The following is a 13,623-nucleotide window of genomic DNA, read 5'->3' as shown; positions in this document are numbered from 1 at the left end:
TAAGTACCCTGAAGTCTAATTTAAGCCCCATTTCCAAAGAGGGGTGCTAAATATTTCATTCAAAATTTGTTAGAATTTTATCAGCACAGGTGACAAATGTAAAAATGAATTTTTCTCCTTATACTGGTTGAATATACTAAATTTTGTTTGTAATTATGATTTAAAAAAATCCTTGAAAAGAATCACAAACATGCACCTCGGTGACAGCTACCTCATACCAGTAATATCAGGTGCAATTTGTCCTTTATTTCCCAGAATTCCTCTGGTTTGTAAGGGATGGTCCTCAATTAGTTGTGCTATGTTTCCTCTTGCTTGGTAAGCATTTTTGGTCAAACAAGGAATGGCAGAGTTCCACAATTAGATCAAAAGATCAATCCTAATGTACCATTTTCTCCTCACCCTCCTGCTGTAATAAAGTGGCTGCAGTTCTCCAGGGGACAACTCAAAATCCTAGGACTGATATTTCTAAATTAGCTGACTCTCTGACCTTGCTGGTAATTGCGTTAGTTTATCAATGTTCGACACAATTTATTACTCTCCAATATGTACCAAAGTGTTTATCTCTCAACACTAACAATATTAAAAAATCTAAACTATCTATTGCCACACAAAGAAGCACGCTTTCATTAGGGAAAAACATAAATAAGTGGGAAACGTCACACGACCTGCCTCAGCACAGGAGAGTTGCGAGTCTTGAAAGGATGGGGGCAGCTGCCTCTTTCTCTGATTTAGCAACGTTACGTTACTCAAATCTGGAAGAAGAGAAAATAAGTTTTATTTCCATTTGTGTGTGTGATGCTGAAACAAAATGATGCTTCCTGCATTACAAAGGTAATGGCTTCATTACTTCAAGAAAAATGAATGGCATTGATAAAGCCTTATCAAAGCATTTGAAAGTAAAGTGGGCATTGATAGCATCTCACTCTGGCTTTAAATGTGGTGCACTTTGATGGAGAAAAGCATTAAGTTCAAGAGTCCCATTTTGGCGTAAAGAAAATCAACAGCATTCATTTAACCGTCTTCATCTTAATCATTTTATTATATGTTATTTAAACCTTCTGTTTGATTATGGTAGTAAACAAGCTATGACAAACTCAGTGTCTATTAGATTAACTAAAGGTAATATGATATCAAAGTTTTGCAAAAACAATATGCTGTCTGTTTGCAATCTGCTGTGGATGAGGACATGTGGCATATCCTGGCTATGAACAATGTTAATAATGTGCTCAGTCAGAAGTAGGTGTGATAAAGATCGTGCTGTCCAACTTTAACTAATGTGCTGCCTTTTATCTACCTTACTCCTTCTCCCCAGAGGTAGACTGCTCTTTACTGTTTCTTCACAGATGATAGAGAAGTTAGGAAACGTTCTCTACCCATCCACCCACTCACCTGCCTACTATCTCCCATTAAACCGTATTCTTGTGTTTGTTCTTTGCTCATGAGGAATGAGATTTAAAGGCAGCTCACACTCAAATAAAACTGGTCTGGAGGCTTGCAAAGCATTTGATGTGTTCATCTAAAATCTTGGAGTCTTTAAATTATAGGTCATGTTATTATTCCTATTACTACTGTTATTTCACTGTATTAATAATAGTTAAGCAGATGTTCTTTCAAAGGCAGATATGTCTTAATTTCTTTTGTTCCCCAGCAGCTTATTTCAGTGTGAAGAGCAAAATCTTTTTGGTAAAGGAATGATGAGATTTGAATCTTCTATGCAATTTACCTTAGTTTTCCAGAACACTTAAAAAACATCTGTATTTGGGAAACTTCATTGGTTTAATTACATGCCAAAGTCATGGAAATTCTTTTAGTTTTAAAAAGTCCTTAACTTCTCTGTCTCCCCTTTAGTGTTTGGATGTTATTTACACCACATTAATATTGCCAACCCAAGTCAAGAAATCCCCAAAGTCTGTCCATTGTGTGTGTTGCTCAAGCTAAACCACAAATGCAATTTACACTGTTGTAGATTCACATTGAACACTCACTGAGCACCTCTCAGGAGCCACATTCTGTCCAATCCACCTCATGTGCACATTGCCTCCTTTCATTAGATAACATAAGGAATGAGTTTTTGTCCATTTTAATAAAAATTTTACTCAGATTCTTTGATGAACCTTATAGCACTTTGTTTTAAGTAAATAATTAGATTATTTTCATTCAGGTAAAAATAAAAGATAAATATGAGTCATAATTTTGAGCAATAAAAATCGTTTTTAAAATTGAAATAGTAGATTTTGTAAATATAAAAGGCCTCTGTCTCAGTTTGTTCAGGCAGCTATAACAGAATGCCTTTGACTGCCTAACTTACAAACAACAGGAATTTATTTCTTACAGTTCTAGAATCTGGAGAGTCCAAGATCAAGGTGCCAGCAGATCTGGTGTCTGGTGAGGGCTCGTTCTATGCTCCATAGATGGCACCTTCTCAGGCTTCCTCACTTGGTGGAAGGGCAAACAGCCCCCCTTGGGGATCTTTTATAGGGACACTAATCCAATTCATGTGGGTAGCGCCCTCATGACCTAATGCCTCTTAAAGGCCCGATCTCTTAATACGATTGCATTAGGGATTGGCTTTCAACACGTGCACTTTGAGGAGACACACACTTTCAGACCATGGCAACACCTAGTTAAAAAGGGAGCGAGCATTTACTGGCTGCCTACTGTGTTCCCTTGGTACAGGAAATAGTTTACCCGCTCTCCAAAAACTATGAATCAAGCATTTACTTTGTGACAGGCACCGTGATTATCACAAAGGATGTGAGGGTGAATAAAGTAATACTCTGGCAGGATGCTGTGGCTCACACCTATAATCCCAGCACTTTGGGAGGCTGAGGCAGGAGGATTGGTTGAGGCCAGGAGTTCAAAACCAGCCTGGTCAACATAGTGAGACCCCATCTGTAGAATAAATAAACAAATAAATAAAAATGAAAAAATTAGCTGGGTGTGGTGGCATGCACCTGTATTCCCAGCTGCTCAGGAAGCTGAGGCAGAAGAATCCCTTGAATCCAGGAGTTTGAGGGGGCAGTGAGTTATGACTGTGCCACTGCACTCCAGCCTGGGTGACAGAATGAGACCCTGTCTCAAAAATAATAATAATAAAATAAAGTAATCTTGCATGAATTCAAGAGGATACAGAGAAGTGATCAGGCCCTTTATATACAATGTTCTATTTGATACAAAAGTGGTGAGTGTAGAGTATTATAGGAACACGCAGAAGAGGTACCTGGTCCATCTTGGTTAGAGAAGGCCATGCAGACCCAATAATGCTAAGGAGGAGGCCTCTAGCTTCTATTTAGAATCCCATCTTTCTAACTCCCTCCTTCTAGCCCTCCTTCCTTCTCTCTCTGCCTCCTTTCCTTTTCCCTGCCTTCTTCCTCCTTCCTTTCACTGTACTAGATTTTTAAAAATTACAGAAGTATGACTTGATTTCTGAAGTACATCTAATAATGCAGATAGAAAGGAAAAGTTAACTAGCTCCTCATTATACATTCTGAATACTAGTTCACTGAAGTAACTGAAGAGAAGACTTTTTTTATTATTATACTTTAAGTTCTGGGATACATGGGCAGAATGTGCAGGTTTGTTACATAGGTGTACATGTGCCATGGTGGTTTGCTGCACCCATCAAGCCATCATCTCTTAATTAGGTACTTCTCCTAATGCTATCCCTTCCCTTGCTCCCTACCCCTGACAGGCCCTGGTATGTGATGCCCCCCTCCCTGTGTCCCTGTGTTCTCATTGTTCAACTCCCACTTATGAGTGAGAACATACGGCATTTGGTTTTCTGTTCCTGTGTTAGTTTGCTGAGAATGATGGTTTCCACCTTCATCCATGTCCTGCAAAGGACAGGAACTCATTCTTTTTATGGCTGCATAGTATTCCATGGTGTATATGTGCCACATTTTCTTTATCCAGTCTATCATTGATGGTCATTTGGGTTGGTTCCAAGTCTTTGCTATTGTGAATAGTGCTGCAATAAACATATGTGTGCATGTGTCTTTATAGTAGAATGATTTATAATCCTTTGGGTATATACCCAGTAATGGGATGGCTGGGTCAAATGGTATTTGTGGTTCTAGATCCTAGAGGAATCACCACATTGTCTTCCACAATGGTTGAACTAATTTACACTCCCACCAACAGTGAAAAAGTGTTCCTATTTCTCCACATCCTCTCCAGCATCTGTTGTTTCCTAACTTTTTAATGATTGCCCTTCTAACTGGCGTGAGATGGTATCTCATTGTGGTTTTGATTTGCATTTTAGAGAAGAGATATTATATGTGTATTTTTTCCAAAAAAATGGGATCACCCTAAACAGATTATTCTGCAAGTTGCTCTTTCTCTCATAACTTTATTTATGAGGCCATATTAGAAACCAAATAAAAATTCCTTAAAATGCCATGCTGAAAATCAGATCTGTGTTTTCATTTGTCCCTGTAATTTTCATTTTCATCCTTTTTTTTTTTACTTTCTCAGTTAATGTTATACCATGCAAATTCTATTTTATGACTATTTTTCTCACCGCCTCCCTCCCTGCTCTCCCTTCCTTCTGATGTTAACTCTTAATGACCTCCTCACTTTGAACACCTTCTCTTCACTTAATTCACTCTGAACCAAAGTCTTTTCTATGCTCACATTAATCAATTTATATTCCTCCTAACATATGTATTCAAAGACATTAATAGATCCTGTTGTTGAAGATTTTATAAAAATTTGATCATATAAGCATCTTAATATTCCATAATGAATATAATAAAATTCGCTGAACTATTACTCTATGAGTGAACAATTTGGTTGCTTTTAGGACATTACAAAAAAATCTTGCAACAAACATCCTCCATGTATCTTACTTTAGTCGTGGTTTTATAATATTGTATTGTTTTTTATGATTATCTCAAACATTTTAAATATAAAATTTAATGTTATAATATAACAAATATAAAATATAATGTTACCCAGTTCTCAGAAAACAAATTGAAATTCTGATCAAAATTGCATTAAATTTCTGAAGGATTGACCACATTGTGAGACTAAGTCTTTATATACAATAATGTATTCTCCATTGAGTTCTTTATCTTTCCATAAGATTTTGTAACTTCCTTCATATATGTCATGTATCTTTCTTGTTAAATTAATTCCTGGGTTAAATTATATTTTTTATTGCTATTGCAAATGGAATATTCTTCTACTTCAAATAATGATTGTCGACTAGTATTATAGACAAAAGCAGTGAACTTTTGTGTATTTTCCCCGCATCAAGACATCTTCTCAAATTCATTTATTACAGTTTGATAGTAAGAGTTTCATGGATCAAATGTAGAAATTTTTATTGCCTTTACTCTAATATTTATACCAATTATCTGATATTTTTTATTTTAGTAAGTGAAACCTCTTAATGTTGAACATGGTAGAGGTTGGTATCATCCCTGTCTTATTGCTAATTTTAGTAAAAGTGATTTAAGTATGTATTTAATTGTGATCTTTGTAGCTCATTTTGTAATAGACTGTATCACACTTAAGCAGTTTTCTTCTATTTCCCTTATATTTAAAATACCTAATGAAATAATTGCTGATTTTAAAAATAGTGCCTATTTGGCATCTGTCAGTATAATCATATGGATAATATTTAATTTTTTGATGTGATTATATTGTTTAATCATTTATGAATTTCTGGACTAAATACTACGTGTCATATTTCTTATGGATTCAATCACTCAGTATTTTATTTAGAATTTTTATCTGTATCATAAGTCAAATTTTTATATATATATTTTCATTTTATACTATTGTATCAAGCTTACATATCAAGTATTAGCAACTTTTACAAATGTTTTCCTCATTTTCATACCCCTGTTTATTTGGTATTCCGAAGAGTAGAAGCTACATGGAAGGAAATTTTTTTCTCTAAATGTAGAACTAGATTTCTTTAACAACAAATGAGATGTCCTTTGAGGTATTGTTGCTTTTCACGAGTTCTGCTAGAATTTATTGAAGAGGGATTATTCTTCTGACTTGGAGATTTGAACTAGATGACTTCTAAGGTCCCATCCGATCCCGACATTCATAATTACTGAATTACACAGGTGTTAGGATTGTAGCCTCCAGAGTCAGATTCCGGGGTTTTAATATAAGCCCTAAGACTTAACAGTTGTGGCAATTTACTTAACTTTACCAAGCCCAAGTTTCTTCATTTTCCAAATGTGATGACATAGTGTTTGGCAGATTATAAGCATGCTGTAAATGTTAGTAAGTAATTTCATGAGGGTGGAAACTTTCCACAAATTTATCAAAAAGAATGTTCTCCATTTTAAAGATATGGTTTATGTAAGAAAAAAATTCTCTTCTAACATTGTGATTTTATGGACAATTTTAGGGACAATTTTAGAAATTGTCCTTTTTCACATAATTCATTGCCTTTTTTTAAGCTACCTATTTCTTAAGTGGTCTTTTCTTCATTATTTATTTTGGGCCTTATTTTTTTTTTTGGCTCTGCACAGATTCTTTGGATGGCTTCAATTACTCTTTAATTATCATCTCTTTTCCCAAACAGCTCTCTCTTCTGAGCTTTAGATTCACGTATCTACCTGCCTGCTAGGTGTTCCCACCTGGAGATCCTACAGGCACCTCCATCCTGATATAATCAGAATGAATCTACCATTTCTCCCAAGATGTTCCCCTAATATGCTTTTTCTTCATTGCTACCTGTCTCAAGGAATGATGCTACAATCCTTGCTCATGCCAGAGATCTGAAGTTATCATTGATTTTTCTAGTCTTTCCCCACCCCTCACCTCTAATTCCCAAGTACTGAAATATTCCTCAAAGCAATCTATTGCACTCCATCTCCATCAACACATCTCTAGTTTTGGAAAGCATTAATGAGAACTTTCTTTTAGTAATAAGACACCTCTTTGAAAATGCAAATCTAATGGCCCAAGACTACTACTTCCGAATCATTTTTAGTCTAAACCTTCTAAATTTGTATCCCAGCCATTATGAATTTATTTTAGTTGCTTAAACATACCATCTTCATGACAAGCTATCAACTAGGAACTCTTATTATCTCATTCTCACACATGTAAAATCTGAGGCTTAGAGAGTTTAAGTAACCTTCCTGAGATCATGGATCCTGTATGTGAAGGAATTAGGATTTCAATCCAGGTCTCTAACTCTGGAGCCTGTTCTCTTTAGATATCGTCTGCTCCAGAAAGCATCTGGCACAACTGTTCTTTCTCCTTTATGTTCATCTGTGTATCACACAGCCTCTATTCTAACACTTACTACTCTACAGTATAATCACTTGTTTCATTCTGTATGTCTCCAAGTAGTTTGTAAACACTATGAAATCAGGGACTGTTTGTTCTTGTATTCTTAGCACCCAGCACAGTGGCTGGCACATAGTAGGTACTTAATAAATATTTGATATGTAACTGCCATGGTCTTAATGTTTGTTCCCCCTGTCAAAATCACTCATTGTAATCCTAACCATCCAGGTGATGGCATTAAGAGGTGATTATGTCACAAGGGTGGAACGCTGACGAATGAGACTAGTGTCCTTATAAAATAAATCAAGAAGAGAACCCTCACCCCCTTCACCAGATAAGGACACAGTGAAAAGATGGCTGTCCATGAATTAAAAGGTGAGACCTCACCAGACACCCAAACTGCCAGTGCTTTTATCTTAGACCACCCAGCCTTTAGAATTGTGGGAAATAAATTTCTGTTGTTTATACGTCTCCCAGTATACGGTATTTGTTATAGCAGCCGGAACAGACTAAGACAATAACCCAGATGTATGGGGCCTCCATGTCCCTTGGTCATCCATGGCCTTTGAATATCTAGCAGTCCTTCTGCAATTCCATGTAAGTCTCTTATTTACCCATTGTTTCTTCTTTCTCTGCTTCTGCATGGTAGCCTGCCATCTTGGTTAACCCTAGGTATCATCTTTTGGCATTTTCTCTCAAACACTCGTGCTTCTTTTAGGATATTGTGAATTTGTTAATTTTATTGAAATCTTAAGGACTTATGGGGAGGACTTTGGTAGTAACTTATAGCCTCCCACTCTTTCTTTCTGGTATTCCTTTTGTCTATGCTCTCCTGCCTTAAATCCCCAATCCATGCTTCTCCCTGTCATGCTCAGCATCCAGGAAGGTAGGCCTTTCCATGATTTCCTGAAATTCTGGTAATAGATATTTTGCCACTCAATTATAGTTGAGTAAGTGAATGAATGAATGATTGAATGAATGGATGGATGAAGGTGTCAATGTGTCAATAAGTCCAGGCTCAAGATTTGAGATTAGACCTACCTTATATGATTTTAAACCACCATAAAAAACTTTCTTTGAGGGTGAATCATTGAATATATTGACATACTACATCTGATGAAGCTGTTTATATTTTATATGTAACTGTTTAGCTATCTTTTAGGTACTGTATTATGAGAAAGAATTGTTTATTTTTTTCAAAGTGCATGCTGATTTATTTTGGGCTCTGAGACTGTGGGAGAAGGTGTCCTCTACTTCTTTTTGTCTGCCACATGATTTAGCAAAAAGCCGTGTGCAGAGTAGGCACTCACTTAATAGCAAGTTGATTGATTGAATAATTATTCCACCTATAAACACTGCTGTAGTGCATTACCTGATGAGTGTCTATTTCAATATGACTATGGCTATGACCTTCGTGTAGTTCATTAGCAAATGAAAAGTATGCTCATTTCCATGGAAGGAAATGAGAATATAAAAAATGTGGTTCTATTTGTAGTGCCATTACTGTCTTACTATTTGATTAAGAACAAATTCTTAACCTTTTAATGCTACCAGTTACCTATGACTCTGATCTCAAGGCTACTGCAGTACCAAAATCCTGGGGAGGATAATATAATAACCCTGACCTATTTGAAGGGATAAAAATAGGCCACAAATGAAAGAACTCATTGACCAAAATCAATCAGTAGTAGAGGAGAGGTGATTTCTTAGAAACAAACAAACAAAAAAGCAAATAAGCAGTTTCACAATCACATTTTGTAATCATAACAATTCCCAGTGAGAATATCGCAATTCTGCTGATAGGGACATTGAAGCTGAGAAATTTTAAGAAACTTGAGTCAAATAATATAGCTGGTAAGAAGCAGTCATTTCTGGTTCACTGTTTCCCCTCCTCATATCAACCCACGGTTCATTGTATCTTGTCAGTTTTGAAATGCTTATGGTAGGATACCTAAATCCATGACACCCTATTCTAACAAAGGAAAATGAAATTACACTGGTTGGAAGTAGCAGCAGAAACCAAAAAACCTGTTAATAAAGTCTTTGAACGTTACTTGTGGTCATGCCCCTGATGTATATTTACTGAATATTCTCTGGGACAGATACCCTCCTATGTCCTAGAGACATGCAAAACAGAGAAAAACAAAGCTCTGCCATTGACAGGATTCTGGGTCATGAAAAACGAGAAAGTTCCCAGGTGGACAAGGGGAGGAAGGATGTTCCAGGTAGAGAGAAAAGAAGGTACAAAGTTAGCGAAGCATTCAGGCCTGTGCTTTTAGCGGTTTTGAATGTTTCAGTCTACCTGGAGGGCCCAGAGTCATTGCAGAAAGCAGAGTAGAAAAACATACAGAGGCGAAATCAAGGGGACTATTGAGTGGAGGAATTTGACTTTACCTGGGCTTTGCCTGTAGGTGATGGAGAAACTGCAGGAAATTTTAAGCAGGAGAATCCTAGGATTAAATTTGGGTTTTAGAAACAATTTATTGAGGCCAGGCGGGGTGTCTCATGTCTGTAATCCCAGCACTTTGGGAGATCAAGGCTGGCAGATCACTTGAAGTCAGGAGTTCAAGACCAGCCTGGCCAACACGGCGATACCCTGTCTCTACTAAGAATACAAAAAAATTAGCTGGATTTGGTGGCACACCTGTAATTCCAGCTACTGGGGAGGCCGAGGCAGGAAAATCGCTTGAACCCAGGATGCGGAGGTTGCAGTGAGCCGAAATTATGCTACCGCACTCCAGCTTGGGTGACAGCATAAGACTCTGTCTAAAAAAAAAAGGAACAATTTATTGATATTGAAGAGGAAATGTATCAGGTGTAAGTAATGGGAATGGGAGAAAGAATGGAGACTCTTTGGGTGTAGACACTATTGCTGTCAATTGAAAGCTGAAGCCACTTTTCCTTTGGTAAATAAGTGGGAGATGCTACATTATTAACTTCGCTCAATGATTTGATTTGGGTTGTAATCACGTGAAAATTGGTACATTTGATAACATTTGAAAGTTATCACTAACTAGTAATTCTAACTGCTCTTCTAAATTACAGCTTACTCTAGTGATTTTATGGCTGTCTTTGTGCTAAAATTGCAATGTTTTTTTCACTAATGCTTTTTCCTTATTTGCTTCCGTTGACTGTTTAAATCCTTTCCAGCCCATTTGACATTTATATCATAACCCTCCTGTGTTTGCTCCTAATGTGTTATAATTCTTTATAATCTTGTCCTCACCTGTTTCTGATTCCTGCTAATATTTCTTTTTCCTCCCTTGAGGAAAGTATATCCATTTTTGGTTTCAAATGCTTTTCACCTTTTGTAAATATTAAGGCAACGATTCAATTTAATTTTAAAAATAATGTTTTTCTATTTCTTCTTTTGTCAATAAATTACCTTTGCCAGCTTTTAAAAGCTGTATTGTCTCATAATTTTCTTATGTGCTCTGCTGTTCCATTTCGTTGTTCCCCAGAGGATGTGGGAATATATATTGATGTAATGAATAATGTGAAAATTTAAAAAAAGAAGAATTTAGGGTCATATTCATACTCTATAGTGTTTACTAGTGATCTATTTCAAAATAAGTCATATATTTCAGTCCTGATAAATCAAATATTTAAGAAACATTCTTTAAGTGGAGAAATATACATGGAAAAAAATTACTACTGACCCTGAGAGGCCTCCTTGAAAGATTCTTGCTGTGGATGATTTAACTTCAATTTCAGTCCTGCTTCTGCTACCAAGGGTTATCATAGTACACATTGCTCATGAGGGTTCTGGGAGTACAAATGAGGGTCAGAGATCAAAAAACACAAGATATAATATTAGGTAAAATATTAGCAGCCCTGGAAATATTCACAAAGTCATACATTCTGTTAGAGCTACTGTATTCCATGTAGGAAAATAAAAATGGGAAATTGCATGAGCTACTTTCTTTTTTATTATAGAAATTAAAGGTCTCATTTAGAATTGTAAATTTATGTAAATAGCCATTAATACCATTTTATTAGTTCAGGTACTTGGGGGTATGAACAAATAAAATAACAGGATTTTTATAGAGTCCACATTAGTAGTGATTCAGAGTATATATGTAATATAAGGTATTTAAAATTTATAGAACTATAAAGATGCTCTGAGAAGCCTTCAACTTCATGTTAAACCATGTTTATGAAAATTACTTAATAGATATGTTTTTTTCTTTCTTACTACTAATTACATGATGGTGTGTGACGATACTGATGTTAAAAATGGAAACTCTCAGTTCTTTGCGCCTTACAAGTACTTCGGCACTTTTGCCATGTATGTGTTGTGCCACTTAACCTTCCTAACCTTCCTAACCTTGTAGGTGTCATTCTCGTTTTACAGATGAGGAAAGACACAGGGAGATAGAGGAACTTGCCCAACGTCACATAAGTGAGTAGTAGAACTGGGAATGAAAGTTAGTTTGGACTGTGACCAAAGCCTGTGCACTCCTGTTGACCACAAGACATTAGTCATAAGGGAGCACTGAGTATGAACAGAGGGGGAGTGTAACTCCATTTAACTCATGGTAAGATGGTAGCTTTTCCCCCCACACTGGGAATGTTTACACAAAATCCTGCTGATAATTCTGCATGGCTTTTCTCTGTGTTATAATCTGGGGGGTCATCATGTACTTCATAAATATCCAAGTCTTGGACAAAATGTCACAACCTTTTGTTCTTTCTCTTTGGCATCTCTCCTGAACTTCCTTGAAAATTAGTGCCTCTAGAACTGAAAGTAAAAAAATTAAAATCACAATTGATTCAGTAAACTCGATCAACCTGAATTGTTTATTTTCTTGTTTTATTTTTGTCTTTGCCTTCAACATTGATAAATGCAGTATATGTGAAAAAAGTATAAATTATATATAAGTGCAATTTAAAGAAGAGAAAAGCCATATACTTGCTAACCCATCTTACCAAATAGGCCCATACCAATATCTTAAAGCCACTGTTTGCTCTTCCTGGAACCCATCTCTCTCCCCTTCTTCTCTGAGATAACCATTAGTCTGAGTTGTATGCTTAACACTTTCTTGTTTTCCTTCAATATCTTACCATATGCGTAGGTGTTCCTATACATTTAAAATGTTTTATTTTCCAGTTCAACATATAACTTTTAAGATTCATCCATTTTAATGCTTGTGGTTGCAGTTTTTCCTCTTCACTGCACAATATTTTACTAATATGTCACAATTAATTCACTTCATTATCAATAGGCATTTGGATTTCCCCCACATTTTTGCTGCTACAGATATGTTTCTAATGAATATTTTTGTACATGTCTCCTGATGCACATATACAAGTGTTTCTTTCTTCAGTGTATTTGTCTAGGAATGGAATTGATGGGCTATTTATGTAATTCTTCTAATTTAGTAGGCGATGCTTATTTTCTAAAGTGGTTGTACCAGTTGTCATTTCTGCAAATCCAAGCCACGGATATCCCCCATGTTCTTGTTGATATGTTGTATCATCAGAATTCATAATTTGCCTGACTGGTGGGTAGGAAATTGTATCTCCTTGATGTTTTATTTTGCTCATCTTTTATTTCAATGACCTTGATTATCTTTTAAAATAATTATTGGCCATCTGTTTCCTCTTCAGAAAAAAATGCCTGTTCTCAATTTTTCTAAGAATTGTTAGCCTTTTACTTAGTATCCCTTTTCCAGAAATTAAAAATAAAGTATCTGGATAGTAATTCTTTGTCAATTGTATGCGTTATAAACATATAAATTGTTGCTCAGGTTTTGGCTTGTTAATTAAGAACTTTCTTGCTCCAATTTCTTCTCTTCTTTTCCTATGGCTAATTGCCAGACTTGTCAGAAACCTTAGGTAACAAACTGGAAAAGGAGAAGCAGGAAAAAGCAGAAAAAACTGACCACAGTCCTTCCTTGACTCAGAGCTTTCACCCTGTAGCAGGCCCCAACTGGAGAAGACAGAACTTTAAATAAGGATGAAAGCTTTGGCAATTATACTGATCTTTACATTCAGAGTACAGAGCTGAGAGTCTGCTTGGTGACTTAAAATCAATGTGGGACTTTGAATTACTGAAGAGTTACCAGCAGTTGTGGGACTGCCCATGTTTTTTTATCCAGACGAGGGGAAAATATTCCCTGTCATGTATATCTTCAAGAGATAGTAGAAGAAAAAAGTAAGTTGCTCTATGATTAAATCCCACAAGTCCTGATTGTTTGATATACACATTCATTCAACACACATTTGCTGAGCACCTATTAAGTGTTGGATGCTAAGCTGGGCTACAGGGATAGATAATGAACAAGATAAGCATTGCTTCTGCTCTGGAGAAGCCTGTTGTGTAATGTAGCTCAGAATACCTTTGGGAAGGAGAATGCAATT

This window comes from Pan paniscus, chromosome 14, assembly GCF_029289425.2.
Source record: "Pan paniscus chromosome 14, NHGRI_mPanPan1-v2.0_pri, whole genome shotgun sequence".
In the NCBI taxonomy this organism is placed as follows: domain Eukaryota; kingdom Metazoa; phylum Chordata; class Mammalia; order Primates; family Hominidae; genus Pan; species Pan paniscus.
Note: the sequence above shows the minus strand (reverse complement) of the source record.